The 9608-nt window shown below is 40.6% G+C and overlaps 1 protein-coding gene across 1 annotated transcript in view; it reads right to left on the reverse strand.

Annotated features, from left to right (window-relative positions):
- Positions 1-1913, reverse strand: part of TTC29 (tetratricopeptide repeat domain 29) — a 255509-nt gene extending 253596 nt beyond the window's left edge. The window contains exons 1-2 of the mRNA XM_060011639.1: positions 1830-1913; positions 1128-1182 (exon numbers count right to left, since the gene is read on the reverse strand). The gene's annotated coding sequence lies outside the window, so the exon portion shown is untranslated. The remainder of the gene's footprint in view (positions 1-1127; positions 1183-1829) is intronic.
- Between the last annotated feature and the right edge of the window lie 7695 nt (positions 1914-9608).

The raw sequence follows: 9608 nt of genomic DNA on the forward strand, positions 1-9608 counted from the left end.
GCTCCTCTCTGATCTGAGAACATTAGCAGCAGGAGCACCTTTACTCTTAAATTTAGTTTAGTGTAAGTATTGCAAGGCCTGCTGGCAAGCCTCAAGGCACAACTCTGAATGGGGGTGGTCAGGGCAGAATGATAAAGTGGGTGCTACTGCAGGAAGGGGAATGGTTCAGATTCAGGTATATAAGGGAGGATAATGAGAGGTACTACTCTGGCTGGTACCAAAATGAGCTTAGCCCCAGAAGGTTAGGGTGAAGCAGTCTGTTAGGGGACCGAGAGGCAGCTCCCCCAGTGCTACCAAACGGGCAGCCTACTCTGGCCACCACAGGTGCTGAGACAAAGATCAAAAGGCTGCCTTCAGCCATTCCACTCTTGGTATTCAGAAGAGATTTGGTGGATTCTCTGATCTCCTGGTTGGCTCCTGTTTCACAGTTACAGTCTCTAAGTTTGGCCTGCACATGCAAAAAACAAATGAGAATGGAGAAATACAGGATGAAGGGTTTGAGAGGGATGGATCAGGCTGAATGTGTCCCATGGTGTGAGTTTACATTTCTGGTCCCCAGGTAAAATTCTTCAAAGAGTAGCCCTCTTGCTCAGGATCCCCAGAGATCCTTATCAGGAAACACAAAGGAGGGGGAGGCCTAGAGTTGTATAGGCAGAGGCTACCTGGGAGTAACTATGTCTGAGGCTGACCACTGTCTCCAGAATTCAGTCGTTTGGGGGTAAAAGCTGAAATGTGAGAAATAAGGCCAATAAACCACAGCAAGCAAATGTATCATGTGTCATCAAGAGAGTTCAAAATAAATACGATTTTACTACCACCAACAAAATCATTGATAAGAATTGGAACTTTTCATATTATCACCATAAGCTCTTTTACTATGAAAGTTTAAAGAAAACTACAGAAGAAATATCAATAATTTGCTCCTGAAAAGAGTAAAAAAAAGAGTCAGTAAATGTTTATCCCTTGTATCATAATTTTTGCATACATCTAGCATTCTATGGTAGGTTATTAGGTTGTTAAATAAATAGAAATCACAGATTTCCTACTCACTAACATTTATTGACAGTTAAATCAAAATTTAAAGCGGGAAAAGTGTTTGAAGGCGGGCCATGTTTCATTCGACTTACATTTGGAGATTACTGCTGGAGGCCTCTCCAGGCTTACAGACTTCAGCCTGAAAATCTGGAAGCAAAGAATAACAGCAAAGGAGAGAAGGAAAAAAGTTAAAAATTAGTTAAAGGAATAACCCCCCTGCCTGCTCCAAATAGTGGAATAAGATTTATTCATACAACAAAAACCAGGTACTTACTATACAGTTAGATAAACTTAAAAAAAAAAATCCTGCTGTGATAGATGACTTATTATGTCGATGATTAAAGATGCAAACCATAAAAAAAATTACAAAGTATAGCTCCTACGGAAGAAACTAATCACTAATTCAATGAAATGCCAATACATCTGAAATATGTATGTGTTTTGATATATTCTTATACAAATGTGACATTAGGGATCTCTCAAACTTATGACAGACTGGGTTATCTACCAAAACCGAGGGCATCTCAGTTCCCTTGTGCTCCCATCCAGTTCTAAACAGGACTAATTGATTTATTCCTACTCCTGTTTATTTTTTCCATTGCCCTCACAGGGTGAACTGGGCGGCGAGAAGAGCGCCTTTCTGCGCTCCTCCTTCTATGCATTTCTTGAAGTAAATGGTGAGGGCCTTGGCTCAGGAAGCCTGAGTCCCTAGATTGACGGAGGAAGGTCTGTCGGGGTCAGGGGAAGGACTGCCCGAAAGAACGACTCGTCTCTTCTAAGAGTTCGTCACGAACCTCGAGGGACTGGCCCTGGTGAACAGCTCTGGTTTTCCGTTCCGCCTAAGTGTGTCCCCGACCGGTAGCAGGTGCTGGGCGCCGGCGCTGCCCTCTCCTCCCGCGGTAGTTTCCGCACCCTGCAGAGCAGGCGCAGAGAGAAGACGCGAGAGCGTTTCCAGGGATACAGAGGGGGCGGGGAGGGCCGGGCGGGGGCGGGGTTAGGCTGAACCGGGATTCGGGATTGGGGCAGTTTCCTGGCTCGTCGGGCACGGGGGCGGAGCCTATAGGGGGCGGAGCCTACTGAGCCGTGTGCTGGGTCTCCAGACCCAGAAGGCTTTTCCCGCCAGACTGCTCTCAGAAGTTAGACTTATTTCAGAAATTAGTTCACGCCACCGAAGAGCCTCGAATTTGCCGCCCTGAATCATTTCCTTCACGGCACCGAATCCTCAGTATTTTGCAACATTTCCCTGTCGTCCACAGATTGATGGAAAAACGCTCAGGCTGGGAATCAAGACCATCAAGACCCGAAGTCACTTTAACCAGCTGAATAAATCCTTCCTTAGCCTCTGTTGCTGTCAGAACCATCTTTTTCCAGCCCCATGCAAATACCTTTCCCAATCCTGTCTCCAGAAAGAGAATCCAATTTTGAGTTGTGGTGAGCTAAAAACCCGAGGTCTCTTACATAGACTCCTCCTCCGTCCTGTCTTTATATGTATATATTTTAAAATTTCCCCTGAAACTCAGGATTTTATATTTACACCCACTTAATGTCAGCCTGTTAATCCCAGCCCATGCTTTCATCCCTCCTCTCACATATAAATGTAAGAAAGTGAGCTTCCTAGCTCATTGTCGCATACAGATAGAGGGCAAGAGAGTGAGGCTGTTGTTTTTTACTCCACCAAATATAGACGCGCTGGAAGGCAAGGCTCTTATTCATTGCCTACTGTCACGCACTGTAGGAAAGCCAGCAATACTGCTCACACCAATCATTCTACTAACCATAAATCGATTCTATTTGGACTACAAGCATAACAACCATAACCACGCTTTCCAACATCTAATTTGCTGCAATGAATTACTAAATTATTTCCATCAAGTAAATTTACACTATACATTCAGTTGATCACTGTGACTATCTGTGACTGGGCTCCATGCGATCCCTCACATCAGTAAGGATCATTCTATTCTCATGAACTCATTTCCCAGTTTCTAGCAACACCTTAACACAACTCCACGGTGACCTGTGTTAATTCTGTTCCAGTCCTTCCTGCCTTTTCAGGTTCAACGTCTGTGAATTCCATGCACCTTCCTTCCTACATGAGACTCTTCCAGCGTGGCTTTTTGGAGGCTCCTTCCTGCCTCTTTGGACTTATTCCTCCTGCTTGCTATTTTTTTTTTTTTATTGGCGTGTAGTTGCTTTACAATGTTGTGTTAGTTTCTGCTGTACAGCAAAGTGAATCAGTTATAAGTATACATATATCTCCTCTTTTTTAGATTTCCTTCCCATTTAGGTCACCACAGAGCACTGAGTAGAGTTCCCTGTGCTATACAGTAGGTTCTCATTAATTATCTATTTTATACATAGTAGTGTATATATGTCAATCCCAATCTCCCAATTCATCCCACCCTGCCTTGGTATCCATAAGTTTCTTCTCTATATCTGTGACTCTATTTCTGCTTTGCAAGTAAGTTCATCTGTACCATTTTTCTAGATTCCACATATAAGTGATATTATACAATATTTGTTTTTCTCTTTCTGACTTACTTCACTCTATATGACAGTCTGTAGGTCTATCCACATCTTTGCAAATGGCACTATTTCATTCCTTTTTATGGCTGAGTAATATTCCATTGTATATAAGCATACCACATCTTCTTTATCCATTCCTCTGTTGATGGACATTTAGGTTGCTTCTATGTCCTGGCTATTGTAAATAGTGCTGCAATGAACATTGGGATATAGGTATCTTTTTGAAGCATGGTTTTCGATGGGTTTCATTTCTTATATAGGGTCTTAAACTTGGCACTTAGATGGGACGCTTTCTTCTCTAGTACTGACCTCAGGCCTCCCAGGCATTTATACCCCATTAGTTACCTGCCTCCAGACAGTTTTCATAACCAGTTATCCCAATGGAATTTGGTACAGCACAGACCATTGTGACTGATACTCCTCCCTGGATCATCCAGTCCTGTGGACATCCACAGTCCACATAACATGTGCTATAAAAGTGATATCACGTTTGGTGCCGTAAGGAAGGACCACACTGCTGCCCAGGATTGAGTGGAAGTTTGTCAGTCACAAAAGTGTTCACAGAGGGGATAGTTCTTGAGATGTGATTTTGAGCCTTGAAAAAGAGTAGAGGTGTGTCAGGTGTACTGAAGGGAATAGAAGTGCAGAAAACCTTAGCTTTGGGGATACCACCAATTCTAGAATACAGAGGCAGAGAGCTGTAGAAGATGAATCTATCCCACAGAAAAAAATATAGCAGTATAATGTTTTGAGCTCCAACAAAGGAAATGAAAACCTGAACACACAGCAACATATTCATTAATGTAGCATATTTAGGATTATAATTGGAATAGATGTTGATTTTATAGTATTTGTCATAGCTAGGACATGGGAAAATTATGAATACCCCTCAAGAAGATTGAAATAAAGTCATTCTAGGACTTCCCTCGTGGCACAGTGGTTAAGAATCCGCCTGCAAATGCAGGGGACATGGGTTCAATCCCTGGTCCGGGAAGATCCCACATGCCCCGGAGCAACTAAGCCCGTGCGGCACAACTACTGAGCCCAGGCACCGCAACTACTGAAGCCCGTGCGCCTAGAGCCTGTGCCCTGCAATGTTAGAAGCTACCGCAATGAGAAGCCTGTGCACTGCAACGAAGAGTAGCCCCCGCTTGCAGCAACTAGAGAAAGCCTTCGCGCAGCAATGAAGACCCAACGCAGCCAAAAATAAATAAATAAATAAATTTAAAAAAGAAAAGAGAAATAAAGTCATTCTTTGAAAATAAAATAAAAGATTCATCAGTCCTTTATGAAACTGGTGAAATTTGGTTACTTATAAAAAGCATTCTACAAAGAACCTTGGTCTGGCTGACTCTAAAGCTTTTCTCCTAAATTATGCTTTTAATTAACTCTTTTCCCACTAATCCCATGCTTCCCAAGCAATCTCATAAGTATAATTTATGTATAGTGTAGAGATTCTTAAATGGGTGGAAATTATGCTCTGGCTAACTAACATGAATATTTATGTTCTCCTGGAAATTATATTTTCACTGTAAATTAATACACTGGCATTTGGTTTGTGTGTCAACATGTGTGAGTTTGGTTATTTAGGGTTAAAGCCTTTTACTAAGCTCGATCACCTCTGGGTATACTTCAAAGTCATGGTTCTGGATTTCCAAAATTGAGGAATACGTCTTTGACTAGGGTAATCTATCCAAGAAGGATCATCTTATACTGGCCAGTTTAGTGATCATTGACTTCTCCTGGTAATACCTCTATCATGACCCTCTTTATTACTACTAATAATGAGTCCATGTGATTTATTAAAAATTTTTAAGTACCATGAAGAACCATAAGAGAAAATAGAAGATCAATGAAACTTAATTAGTAACGTAGCTAGGAAGGCAGAATTTTGGATATTACAAACCAAAGTGTTCAAAAAACAATAATTTCAGTGGATCTATAAACAACTTCAGCAGTAACTTCTTAATATTTTTCTAGGATAATAAGATAATTAAGGATATATCATCCATTGCAGTGGTCATGAGAGTGTACCTTATAGGCTTCTAACTACAGGGTGTGTAGTTAATCAAGGGTCCCGGTTACTGTGTTTTGAAATTTGTTTCCTCACCTTTCATGGGTCACTCACAGCCAATGACTCTGCATCAAAGGTACTAAGGCAAACCCGTTCCTGAGAGACACTGCACTCCCCAGAAAGCCAACTTTGACTAAAGGATTCCCCTATGGTTTTCCTAGCTGTCTAAGATTACTTTCAATTGACCTCTCCCTCTCTCCTTGGGGTCAGAATTGCATCACAGTCTGATGGCTTTTTTAGCCTTCTTCAGCGCCTTCCCTATTTTCTCTCCAATAGGAATATCTTCAGATAAAACCCTTGCATATTACCCCATCTTTGCATCAGCTCTTGGAGGACCTGACAAGTACCTCTAAAAACTTAACTAAATTCTCGTCAACATATTATGTCTTGATATTCAAAGTCAGAATGCCAATTGGGCTAATCCTTCCAGTGGCCATTAAATGGCATTTACTCTTGTCCACTTTACCCAGATGGAGAAAGTGTCTGAGAAAAGAGTCCACACTGATATATGGGCATTTTCTAGTAGCTTTCCTGAATGATCAGAGACCCGAAATAAGCACGATTGCTAACATGGGGTTTGGGGAAAGAGTTACATGGACAACTACTTAGAATGGACCCAGAATGGACAGAAGAGGCTCTTAATAACCAGGTAGACATACTTTCTTGCTCAGTGGAGGTAAATTTATTCCAATGTTTACTAAATAATTTATGAACAACTTGGTCGTATTGATAGGATTGGAGGTTATACATGGTCAGGCACAGTAGCAAGAATTTGCCCTCCCCAAGACAGTGACATGGTCTTTCCCACTGCTGAAAGCCCATTTGGCAACCCCATGTTCCTGACACAATACTCTGGAAGGGCCAACCTACTAGATGGTAGCAAGCTGGTCATATTATATCCCCTCCATCACAGAGGAGGCAGTATCTTGTCCTAATTAGAATAGACATGTATTCCGTATATAGGTTTGCCTTCCTTATCGGCTATGCTTCTGAAAGCAGCATCACCTATGGACTTATAAGTGCCTTATTTATGGCCACAGTACCGATGGCTTCCGGGGATTAAGTCAGGGGGTTGATATTCATGGATAAACTGCCTTTACACATAACCTGTCATCCACAAAGACTTGGTCTTATAGAAAGAAACAAATGAAGGCTTGAACAGCTGGCATACACTTCTTTCTAAGCTTGGGGTATTGTGCTATAGGATACAGCATGTACCCTGAATCAGGAGTACTTGTACCAGAGCCAGGATACTTGGGTCCAAGAACCAAGAGGTAGAAGAGGGAATGGTACTGCTTGATATTACACCTAGTATACCATTTGCAAAAATTTACTTCTCAGCAACACAACTCCAAGATGTGCTGAGTTAGAGTTCTCAGTAACAAAGGGAGAAATGATTCTACCAAGAGACACATTTTGTTTCCATTCTAAATCACCTCTCCCTTTAAAAAATGTTCAGATTTAAAGATGGGATGGTGACAGCAGAGCTGTCGAAGATCAAATAAACTACCATTGTATGTGTCCTCTGTAGATAGAGCTCATCCCACAAGTCATTAAACACATAAATTCCAGAAGCGCATATCGATGTCATGTTTCACTTCCAATAACACATCAAAAGACGAGTAAAATATTTTCAATACATTTGACACCCAAATTGCTTATTTCAGTATTTTCATTTTTCTCTTCATCACCTTCTGTTCCAGAGAGAAAAAGTTGAAAATTGTGATAGAAAGTTTCAGATGTTTTCCAATAGCTTATTCTTCTAAAATATTGATGAAATTCATAATGAAAATATTTTTTAGTTTTTCTGTTAGTGCCACCAAAACGATTGAAGCAGATGATTGTTTAATAAAATAAAGAACAATGCATATAGTCAATTCATAGGAAGCTACAGGTAACAAAGAGGTTGTTGCCAAGAGGATTTGAGAACAGTGAGAAGAAGTTATCAAGTGAAACAGAGAGCTGTGAAAATCAACTCTCATGGGCAGATGAAACCCCTGTAAAAGTAGCCCATTGTATGAATGGCTTATAACAGTGTTGCCTCTGAGACTGAGGACTTGTGGTTATCAGGGCCTAGTAGTATTTTCGGAAAATTGTGCTGTAATTGATTCCACCGAAACATAAGTTGCCTAGAAGAGATAATGTCGTGACTGACAAAAACGGAAAGCAGTAGATGAAGAAAAATTTGCCATGTGTCCTGTAGCAGTTTCCAGAGAAGCTGGGGTTGACTCCAATGGCAAATTCCAATCATCGAGCCAGAGATCTCCCTAGAGTAATGCAGTCCTATAGGTGGCCAAAGCTTGGCAGACGTGTCTTGTAAGGTCATCTGACACCATTCTTATTCTGTGCTCACCAGTGGACTTTCTGACCTACAATTTGCTTTCTATCGTGAAATGGGAAGTTATGTCCTAAGTAAGTAATCAGGATTTGTTGCCTGGTCAAACACAGATTTGAACCTAAATTGGCAATCTGGTGTATAAACTAGCTTTTAAAATGTTTGGTTAGTGTAAATTGGTTTCTGTTTCCTGATTATTTCTTGGGGAACTGGGAAATATTTTTCTTTTGGAAACTGCAGGGCTATAAACCAGACACTGAGCTGGTGCTTCCACCAAAGGTTGCCTTCCCATGAAACTCTACAGAGCAGCTTACTTTGGTATCTCTGTTACTCCAGTAAGTATTACAACCATTCATTTTTTCTATTTTTCCAACTTGGAAAGGCATAGGAGTTATCTAAATTGAGATGAAACTTCGTGATTAGAGTCTGCACAATTTACAAAATGACACACTACCATATATACGTGGAGATGTTAATCTTCATATAAATAAATATTATGTATTTAGGAATAGATTTATCACTGCAGAGATAAAAATTTTATAAGCCCTATCTTTCTCTTTCATAATCCTTTTAAATAAGAAGGCATAAATAATTATAAGCTTTAATTTAGACTTTCATAGTCCAAGTATTTTATTTTATACTTTGTTGCTCATATTAACAGATTAATTTTTAGAACAGGGTTTTGATAAACTTATTCATTTTTTAAAAAAACTTCAGATGTGAATCTTATAATCTTTCAGTTCTTTATGCTAAGTAAAATTATGAACGATCAGTTATTTAATCCAATATTATTTTAAATTTACCCAACAACATTATTCATGCTAGTACATACCACTTTTAAGTGCTGAAAACACAGTGCGAAAAAAGACACACAGGTCTCTAGTCTAACTGGCCTTTTGGACATTACATTCTAGTGGGGGAAATGGGAGACAGATAGTAAATAAGTAAACAAGATGATTTCAGGGCTATGAATAAGACAAAACAAGATAAGAGTAGTGTTTGTGTGTGTGTGTGTGTGTGTGTGTGTGTGTGTGTGTGTTTGGGGGCTGAATTCTTAGAGAAGGCCTCCATGTGAAAGTAACATTGGAGCTGAAACCTGAGTGAATGATGGAATAGAGAAGTCAGGCACAGATCTGGGGAGACAGCATCACAGGTAGATGGAATAGAACAAGCAGAGCTCCAGAGGTGGGAACAGAGTCGGTATGTTGGCCTGTGGCAGACAGACAATTCAGGGGCTTCCTTACGATTGACTCTTTCTGGTGTTTACATCTTTGGATAATCCTCTCCCCATATGTGTAGGTAATATCTGTGATGTACTTCTAACCAATAAAATGATAAGCAGTCACTTCCATGATCATTTTATGTGACATAGGACTCTACCTTGCTATCAGACTCACTCTAGTCTCTTTTTCTTTTGCTGGCTTTGGAACAACCACAGCCACAAGGAACTGAATACTTCCAAAAACCACACCAGTGGGGAAACCGATGTTTCCTTAGTTGGGCCTCCACATGAGAACACAGCCCTAGCCAATCCCTTGATTACAGCATGTGAGACCCTAAGCAGAGGATCCAGGTAAACCATGCCTGGACTCCTGACCCACAGAAACTATGAGATAATAGATGTGTTGTTCCTCTAAC

This window comes from Delphinus delphis, chromosome 5 (genome assembly GCF_949987515.2).
Source record: "Delphinus delphis chromosome 5, mDelDel1.2, whole genome shotgun sequence".
Classification (NCBI taxonomy): Eukaryota; Metazoa; Chordata; class Mammalia; order Artiodactyla; family Delphinidae; genus Delphinus; species Delphinus delphis.